Source organism: Cupressus sempervirens, chromosome 7, assembly GCF_028749045.1.
Source record: "Cupressus sempervirens isolate cs-2001-9-10 chromosome 7, ASM2874904v1, whole genome shotgun sequence".
NCBI classification, from domain to species: domain Eukaryota; kingdom Viridiplantae; phylum Streptophyta; class Pinopsida; order Cupressales; family Cupressaceae; genus Cupressus; species Cupressus sempervirens.
The window spans coordinates 540,789,978-540,800,725 of NC_143124.1; positions in this window are offsets into that span (position 1 = coordinate 540,789,978).

Consider the following 10,748-nt stretch of genomic DNA (forward strand, 5'->3'; position numbering starts at 1 on the left):
ATGACCAAAAGATAACTGAACAACCAAGGAGAGCTTGGCAACCAAGGAATGCTCGATGACCATAGGATGACTCGACAATGCAAGACATTACAACTCAATAGAAACTAAGAAAGAAAGAAAACATGAAGGATAGCTATGCAACCTAGGATGCTCTTGCATCAAACAATTGGGGTTGAGAGAAATAATTTTCTTAAATCATTGAGATGTCATATCCTGAGTTGAAATGAACTCAAATTGGGAAGTCCATGTAGCATCTTCCATTGGTTTATTCTTCCACTATATCAAATACTCATAGTAATATTTTCCTCTTGTTCTTTTGCCACCTTGTTCACCCAATATCTATTCAATCTCTTCAATCTACTTCTTAGGATTATCATTTGATAAAGAAACTTCATCATCTGACTCATGATACTTGTATAAATCATCAACACTAAATATAGGAGATATATCCATGTCATCAGGTAACTCAACTTCATAAGCATTACCACTGTCAAATTTCTTCAAGATTTTACACTGTCCAAACTTCTTCATCTTCAACTTACTATATGTTCCAATAGGAAATCTTCCTTTCTTCAAATGAACCATCACCTCATCACCAGCTTTAAAAACATAATGTCTTCTAGACTTATTAGCATTCTCCTTATACTTCTAATTACTTTGATCAAACTTCAGCTTCACTTCCTTATGCAAAGACTCCATGAAATTAGAAAACTCTTCTCCTACTTCACTTCTCTTTTCTTCACCAACAATATCCCTTAAATTTGATACTCCATTAGGTTGCATTCCAATAACAATCTCAAAAGGTTTCTTCCTTGTACTCCTATTTAGAGAATTATTATATGCAAACTCACCTTGTGCTAATACCATTTCCCAATTATGTGATTCATTTCCAATTAAGCATCTCAAAAACTTACCCAATCTTCTATCCACAACCTCTGTCTATCCATCTATTTGCGGATGGATAGTAGAACTATACTTCAACTCAGTACCCATCTTCTTCCATAAAGTTTCTATAAATAACCAACAAACTTGTTATCTCTATTAGAAATAATAGTTTTTGGTAATCCATGCAATGTAAAAATCTCCTTAAAGAATATCTCAGCAACATGCTTAGCATGTGATGTCTTATTACAAGGTATAACATGAGCCATTTTAGAAAATCTATCTAGAACAACAAATATAGAATCATACACCTTCACTTTTTTAGGCAATCCAAGAACAAAATCCATACCAATGTCACTCCAAGGTTTCTCGGGAAAAGTAATAGGTGTATACAAATCAGTATTTTGACTTACTCCTTTTCCAACTTGACAAACTCCATAACTCTTTACAAACTTCTAAACATCTTAATACATCTAAGGCTAATAATACTTTTCTTTCAACAAAATCAATGTCATATCACTTCCAAAATGTCCAACCAAACCACCACTATGATTTTTCTTAATCAAATTCAACCTCATAGAACTCTTAGGAATACACAAGTGAATACCTTTAAACAACATACCTTCTTGAATAAAATATTCATCAAACTTACTTGGTTGTTTTTTCAAACTAGGTGCTCTACACTCTCTCCACATCTTAGAAAAATCAAGATCAGTAAAATACAACTCCTTCATTTCATCAAAGCCAAGAACTTCAACTTTCATCTTGGTTAGCGAAGAACATCTTATACTCAATGCATCAAAAACTCTATTAGTGACTCCACTCTTATTTTTAATCACAAATGTAAAACTCTACAAATATTCAATCCACTTCATATGTCTCTGATTTAACTTATGTTGACAGCCCAAGTACTGTAAAGCTTTATGATCAGTATACCATACAAACTCCTTAGGAATGCTTGAACAATAACATAAAACTCTTGATCATACACATAATACTTCCTCTTAGCATCATTCAACTTCTCACTAAAGAAAACAAAAGGTTTACCTTCTTGACTCAATACAACTCCTATTGCACTACTAGTTGCATCACAGTCAACTTGAAATACCTTATTGAAATCAAGCAAAGCCAATAGAGGTAACTCAACAACCTTTTGTTTCAAAGTCTCAAAACTGTTATCAGCTCCATGTGTCCACTTGAATTCCTTTTTGTCTCCTCTCATTGTCTTAGCCATAGCATTATAAACAGAACTGAAATTCCTTATAAACTTCCCGTAAAAACTAGCCAAACCATGAAATGATCTTACCTTACCCACATTCTCAAGTATAAGCCATTCCAAATTTTTTTTAACCTTCTCAAGGTCCATCTTCAAACCATTAGATAAAATTACAAATCCCAAATACACAATCTCCTCTTGCTTAAAAGAACACTTTTTTAGATTAATCATCAACTTCTTCTCTTTCAGTCTCTACAAAACTTGTCTAACATGCTCAAGATGTTCTTCCTTATTCTTATTAAATATTGAAATATCATTCGTATAAAAAATCACAAGCTTACCCAAGAATCTTTTCAGAACTTCATTCACCAAGCTCATGAAAGTACTAGGTGTATTAGTCAAACCAAAAGACATTACCAATAATTCATACCAACCACTTTTTGTCTTGAAAGAAGTCTTCCATTCATCACCTTCTTTGATTCTAATATGATGATAGCCACTCTTTAAATCAATTTTGGTAAAATACTTTTCTCTACTCAAACAATCCATTAAGTCATCTGTCATTGACATAGGAAACCTATATTTCATTTTGATCTTGTTAATAGCTCTAGAATCATTATACATTCTCCATTCTCTATTCTTCATAGGTGCTAATATGGTAGGTACATCACATGGATTCAAAATTTCTCTTATCGAACCTTTCTCCAACTGCTCATTCACTTGTTTGTTAAGTTCTTCATTCTCTATAGGTGTTAATCTATATGTTACTTTTTTTGGCAAACTAGCTCCAAGAATAAGATCCATACAATGACTTATACTTCTCATTGGAGGTAAACCATCAGCTATATCCTCTGCAACAATTTCCTTATACTCATTCAACAATTCTATAATTTCTACTGGCAATCAGTCAACATTACTAGTTTCTGATGTCACTCAGTTCCACTAACTAGCACTTAGTTAGCAGTATTTTCTAATTCTCAATTTCTACTAGCACAACTCGATCTCCTAGGGATTCTAGCAAAATAGACTTAATTCTTCTTCATTTCCTTTTCAAATTGCTTCCCATTAACCATGCAAATTCTCATAGTAGTACACTTAACCTCATATGGACCTTCAATCAAATGCAATAAGATTTGCTTCTTCCCATTCACCCAAAGAGTATATTGATTCAACCTTCCATTATGTATAGCATATCTATCATATTGCCAAGGTCTACCCAAAAAAATATGACAACAATCCATAGGCATAATATCACACAAAACTTCATCAAAGTAACATCCACTCTTGAACTTCATAATGCACTACTCACTTACCAATATCTTATGATAATCTTTGATTGATGAAACATGATAAGGTTTATGATGCTCCAACCTCTACAACTACAAATTTGTAACCAATTCTTCTGATGCCAAATTTTTAGAGCTTCCAGTATTAATGATCACTTAGCAACATTTTCCGGCCATCTTGCATCTAGTCTTGAAAAGAGTTCTTCTTAGGACAGGTTCATCATCACTTCCCTTATTACATAAGGTTCTTCTCATCATTAGATTTTCTCTAGCCTTAGGTCCATTAGGTGAACTTTTCTTGTCTCCTTGTACCACAATATTTCTATTACCTTTCCCACTTTTAGAAGATCTACACTTAAAAGATTTATGGCCTTCTTTCCCACATCTAAAATAATTACCATGAAATCCACCTCTAGAATAAGAATTACCTCTTCCTTGGTAAGAACTAGTACCTGCTTGGTAGGAATCACCATCTTTCCACTTGGTCTTGCCTTTATCATCATTCTTCCATTCAAATTTTCCGTTATCTTGCACAAAATTGTTAGATCTGCCACCTTCTCCATATGATCTACCTCCACCTCCTTGGAATCTACCACCTCTACCTCTTTGTCTTTTTTTGTGCTTCTTTTTCAAGATCTCCTTAGCTTTCAAGGAATATTGATATGCTTCCTCCACACTTTCCAATTTCACAAAACTTATCTCATCTTGAATTCTAGATCTTCATCCATTTGTGTACCTTGCAATTTTTTCAACATCATCATCCACATGTCAAGGTCTGATGTCCAATCTATACAATTCCTCAATATACTCTTTTACAGTCATGTCTCTTAGTCTCACATTTTGCATTTTCCATAGCAAACTAACTTGGTAATTAGTGGGAAGGAACTTGTTATTTACCTTGCTCACTATATTTTCCCAAGTCTTGATCTTCTCCTTTCCTCTCCTTTGTCTATCAATTTGCAAATGCTCCCACCATAGTGAGGAATGTCCTTTCAACCTTGTAACTACAATCTTCACCATCCTATTATTAGGAGTATTTTCATAGTCAAAGAACTTATCCATTTTAGAAATCCAATCCAACATAACATTGGTATCTAGTTTTCCATCACAAGGAATAACTTCCACAATAGGTTTTGAATGTGCCCTAGATAATACTCTCAGTAACCTTGCCTCATCTTGATCTTCTTCAAGTTTTGGATTGGGGTTTGGTGCTTCTACTTTATCATCTCTCACATCATCAAGATGTGCTACTCTTCTCTAGGCTATATCTATAACATCTAATTTGGTTATAATTTGTCTCAATACATCTAACACGTTGTTCTCAACATTTCCTCTACCTTGAACCATCTTTACAATCAGGTTCCTACAAGATCATAACCCTCTACAAGTTATAGGTCAAATCTACAAATATTCAACCCTAAAACCCAAATTCACTTAGGATTCTACATGATCAAATCTCTACAAGGATGAAGAAGGATCTAATACCACCTGACATAGGGAAAGTATGAAATAACTAGGGCCAAAGGCACACCCATCTATCAAACTATTTGTAAGAGTTAACATAGTATAAACAAATACCAAATAACAATAAACTTGGTAGATAAAGGAAAAAATTCCTTCATATATTCGTCAAAGATATTAGATACATGCCTAGCTATAAGGCCTTTTGGGTTATGACCACATTACAATCAAAATCAAACTTCAAATCTTAAACTTTACATCTTAGCTTGCTTCTGCTTCTATTACACTTCTTGTTAGCATGAATATTGATGATACTACATTGGGGGAGTATCCTAAGCATCGAAGAGTATTGATATGTTGCATTTATGACTACATTTGTCATTGATGTCAACATAGCATTATTTTTGTAAAGATTAGTAGAGTAGGATATAGAGATCTTAATGGTACGGACAATGGTTTGATATTCTCATTTGTTGTAGTTATGGACATGTACAACACAATGTCTTGATGATGTAGTTAAGTGCGTAGAGTCTAAGTCAATGGCATATGGAATTTGTACCTAATTTACAGAGAGCAGTTTAGAGATAGAGTGTTAGGAAAGCAGTTCCTGATGATTGTTATCTATCTAACATCTCAAATATAATGAAGTGATGCATAGTTAGGTAGTGATGGAGAATATTCAAATGATGATGTTAGTAAGTATGCAAGCCTTAGTATGGAACGTGTAAAGTTTTGTATAGACTATGAGCCAACAGTGTTATTGTAATTCTAATTTAATTAATTATCTTATTTTAATTAACTATGAAAGCCTCAAGGCCGACTCAAGAAATTATTATGAAGATATGGTATAAAGGAAAAATGTTTTCCTTAATTGTAAAGTGAATTTAAGTATTTTGATCATTGTTCAAGTGCGAAGTGCAAAATGGAGTAGAGTGCTTACTGAATGCATGTAAGCGGTCCAAGGGATTACTGGATGTGAGATTTGAGATTTGGTTATAAGATCTGAAGGAGAAGTCTGGTTGATAGAACAAAGATAGAGGAGGAAGTACATTTTAGTTCTATTATTCTACAAGGATTAATATAGAGATCATTTGGATAGTGGGTTCATTGGTCTTTCCCTTGAAGCTTTTTGGTTAGTGGGTCTAGTTGTCTTCCATAACTCCTAACGGGGTTGGAACAACTCCTAATAGGGTTAGAATCTCCTAACAAGGATTAAAAGTCTCCTAAGAGGGACTTATATGTACTGAATGTTGTAACAGACTCCTAATAGGGTCTATATTAGTACATCATCTTGTGGGTACCATCCCCATTGGGGTTTCCCCTCTGATCAAGGGTTTCCCTAGTTAACATGTCTGGTGTTATAGTGTATGAGTATCTTGTTGTGGTTTCAGTTTACATTACTAATATGGTTAAGATTGTTTAAGATTGTTAATTATGATATTAGTTGGATAACTAATTCACCCCCTTATCAGTTATATCAGTGGAGTATATATTCTAACAATTGGTATCAAAACCTCAGGTCCTCAAAGAATAAGCTTAACAACTTTGGCAGATCAATGGAAAATATGTTCAGGAAGGATTGTCCAAGATTTGATGGTGCCAACAATGATATTTGGAAGGAGAAGATGAAAACTCATGTGTTGTGCATGGGTCTAGGATATTGGTTCTTGACAAAAAGCTAGAAGACAATTGTTGAAGAAGAAAAGCTTGAAGGATGCATTGAAGAAGAAAGAGATCTATTCATGTGTAACGTGAGAGCAAGAGAAACCCTACTAACATCACTTCCAGAGAATGAGTATAGTTAGGTAAAGTCACTTGTAACATCTCATGAAATTTGGAAAGCATTAGAATCTACTTTTGAAGGTGATGATCATGCAAAAAGAATGAGATTACATAATTGGATATGTGCATTTCAAGATGATAGAATGATGAAAGATGAATATGTAAGAAGTTATATTAGTAAAATATTAGAAATGGTTGTAGGTATTTAGTCTAATGGTGGAACCAAGGAAGATGATGAAGTCATATGGAAGATCTTGAAAAGTTTGACACCACTATTCAAGCCAATAGTGTAGATGATTCATCTAGTGATGCCTTGTATAAAGGATTTCACTAAGGAAACATTACTTGGAAGATTAGAATAAGATAATGAACTTGCAAGAGTTGAAACAACCTTTAATTACCTAAACATATGACCTAATTTGACAAGTGCAAGCACCCACGGATATTTTGTTGGCAACAGAGTTGATGAAGACAAGAAGATTGAGGAAGGAGTAGCCCTTACGGTGAGAAGAGGAAAAGATGGTAATAAAATATTTAAATGTTGGACTTGTAATGAATTTGATCATTATGCATCTAAATATCCTCAAAGAGAGAACAGGTATAAGGGAAAGTTTAACCCTAGAAGACATAGAGATAGAAATTGTTTGTGTGCAAATGAAGATGAAGAATCTGATGAGAAAGGTCAAAGTGAGAGTGATGATGAATTAGGATTTATGGCTATCAAGGAAGATGAACTTGATAGAGAAATAGAGAAGAAAGAGCTCTAGTTACCCAAGTGAAAAAGAAGTCTAATTGGATAATTGATAGTGGTTGTTCACATCACATGACTAGTGACATGAATAAGTTTGTCAAGTTTAAGAATCATGATGGAGGTATTGTTAGAGTTGGTAGCAATGAAACCTATCATATAAAAGGAATTGGATCCATTACTCTTGATGGTAAAACTAATATTAATGATGTCTATTTTGTTGATGGATTGAAGCATAACATGTTGAGTGTTGGACAGTTGGTGGACAAGGGTTATCTATTGTAATTCACTGAGAAGACCTGCACTATCAAAGATAGAGATGGTAAGATGATTGAAACTAGCACTAGATCTAGAGGTAATGTATATCAGTTGAATTCTACTAAGATGACATGTTTGGTAGCTAAAGTGGATAATAGTTGGTTGTGGCATAGGAGATTTTGTCACATAAACTTTGATAATATTGTGAAGGTTAGTAGCAATTTGGTAGCTAGAGACTTGCCTAAGATTGTTAAGCCTACTAATGTTGTGTGTAAGGAATGTATTTTGTCTTAGAAAAAGAAAGTATCATTCCCTAGAAAAAAGTTCACTACAATAGAGAAGGTGGAGATGGTTCGCATAGATATGAGTGGCCCTTCTAGAACAAGAGGATTCTATGGTGAAAGGTGTTTTATGATTTTTGTTGATGATTTCACTAGAATGATGTGGGTAGCATTTCTTAAAGAGAAATCAAAAGCTTTTGAGACGTTTAAGATATTTAAGAATAGAGTTGAGAATGAACCTAGTGTTAAATGTTTGAGATCTAATAGAGGAGGAGAATTCACCTCTAGAGAATTTAATATATTTTGTGAAAAAAATGGAATCAAAAGAAAACTATATGCACCTAGATCACCTGAGCAAAATGGGATTGTTGAGAGAAGAAATAAGTCTATAGCAAAGGCAACTAGAGTGATGCTATTTGAGAATGATGTTTCTAAGACATTTTGGAGAGAAGTAGTATATACTCTAATCAGAGTATAGATCAAAAAAGGCATGGAAAAGACACCTTATGAATTATGGTTTGGACATTCACCATCAGTCAAATATTTTAGGATATTTGGGAGCAAATGTTATCTAAAAGAGACAATAACATTGGTAAGTTTGATCCAAGAAGCTATGAAGGTATGTTTCTTGGATACTCATTGAAAAGTAAGGTGTGTAGATGTTTCAACTATAGAATTAAGACAATAGTTGATTGTGAAAATGTAAGGATTGATGAGAAGTTTGGAACTAAAGAAAGGATGATAGATTATAGTACACAATATAAACGTGTATTCATGAAACCTTAATGTAGAATGCAAATGGAATAACAACGAACTATACTAGACTTAAGATATCATCATCAGAATGTAATTTCTATGAGTGTCTCATGTTTCTCAAAGTACAATTGCTAAAATAGCTCTTAGACCAACATCTTAGTGATAGTTCTAGAATGAGAATATGCTTAAAATGCAGATCTACAATGAACACATGCAAGATCTATGACTAAAATGTAGATTATATGTGAAATACAACTCCTAGAAATGCTCTTGAAATGATCATGCAATGAACTAACATGTACTAAATGATGCTAAATGACACAAAATGATGCTAAAATGCTATGAACTTGCTACGATGAAAAATGCTAAAATGATGAGTCAAAATATGCCTATAGTGCAGATACTATAAACTTGGGTCCCTTGCCTCTTAGATTTCCCTCCTATTTATAGGATTTCGGAATGGGTTGGGGTAAGAATCAAAATTTTCACCTTTGACTGGGGGTGAAAGTGAAACTAAAAATATCTCATAAGAGACTAGGAGGAAGAGCCCAACAGACTTGATTTTGAAGATAATTGAGGATATTTTGAATTCTTTTAAAATGAAAAAGGGAGATTTTCAATCTTGTGAGGATAAAATATTTTATTGATTTAATAAATGTCTTATTTATTTTTAACACTTTTGTCTCTTTCCTCCTCCTTTTTTGAATTTCATTTTATGAATTTGAATTTTTTTCTCCTCTTTTAAAGTTGATTTAGGTCTTGTCGATTTGATAGGTGATTAATCACCTGATGTGATTTTCAATTTGAAAGTCTGTTGTGTATCTTTTGATTTTCTCTTTAATTTGCATTGATTGATTAGAATTGCATGATTTAGGTCTTTGCCAATTTTTGGGTGTCACAAATGCCTCTCTTTGAGCTAATATGTGAGGCATATTAGTTCAAAGATTGTCTTGATTTTATGATTTTAGGTCAAATTCTAATGATTGGATGTTTGTTCGATGATATTTTGACATTTCATCATTGTCATGGTCTTTGTCTATTGATGGTTTGATGTCTACTCATTTATGATTTGATGTTTTGATTACCATTCATTTGATGTTTTGATAGTTTTTTATTTGATGATTTGATTTTTGTTGATTTGATGATTTGATTGTGATGTTGACTTGATGATTTGATTGTGATGTTGCAATATTTTTGCTTGGATATCCTGATTTTGGTAGATTTGATGTTTGAAATTTTTTGGCTGGGGTAGGATGTTTTTGATATTTCAAAAAACTTTGATGCCTTAGTTTGGATGTCCTAGTTTGATTTGATGTTTAAAAGTTGGTTGTGGTAGGGCATTTTTGATATTTCAAATTGTTTTGATGCCCTAGTATATTGTCCCCTTTGAAATGAAATTGGAAAAATGGATTTGCAAAATAGGGATGTTCCAATTTTATTTCTGAAAATATTTGATGAGAATGTGTAGTCACAAAGTGATGTGTAGGATCAATTAGATGATGTTGGTAAATAGAAAAAGTGCCCCCCTTGAGATATAGAGTAGGGAAAATTGACATGTCCATCTCAAGATATAGAGTAGGACCAAAAACTGGTTCAAGATAGAACCATTAACTAAACAACTAGATATTGAGATTTGATTGATGTAGGATGATCACTTGTGATGAAAAACTAATGTCATTATGTAGTGTTCAATTGTTCAAGATGGGATGAGTGCCCCTAGTGAGCAAGGATCTTCAGGTTAGACATAGATAGATGATGTATGTAGTGTGACACAGGGTTGATTTGTGGAGCTTTTGTGCTTAATTTATTGGCTTGGCATGTATGTCATTTATGATGAGGCCCCTTTTATGATGACCTTTTGATGTTTATGTTGATCTTTTTTTTATGAGATATTCGAGCTGGTTGATGTTTTAGATTTGTGTACTTGTTATATCATAGACTTACATATGCATGTGATTTTTTGATTTGATGATTATAGTAGTAGTGGATGCAAATGTGTATATATCTATGAATGATGAATGTAGATGGATCATGAGTTAGAATAGATGGTATGTCATTGATGATGTGATGAAAATGTG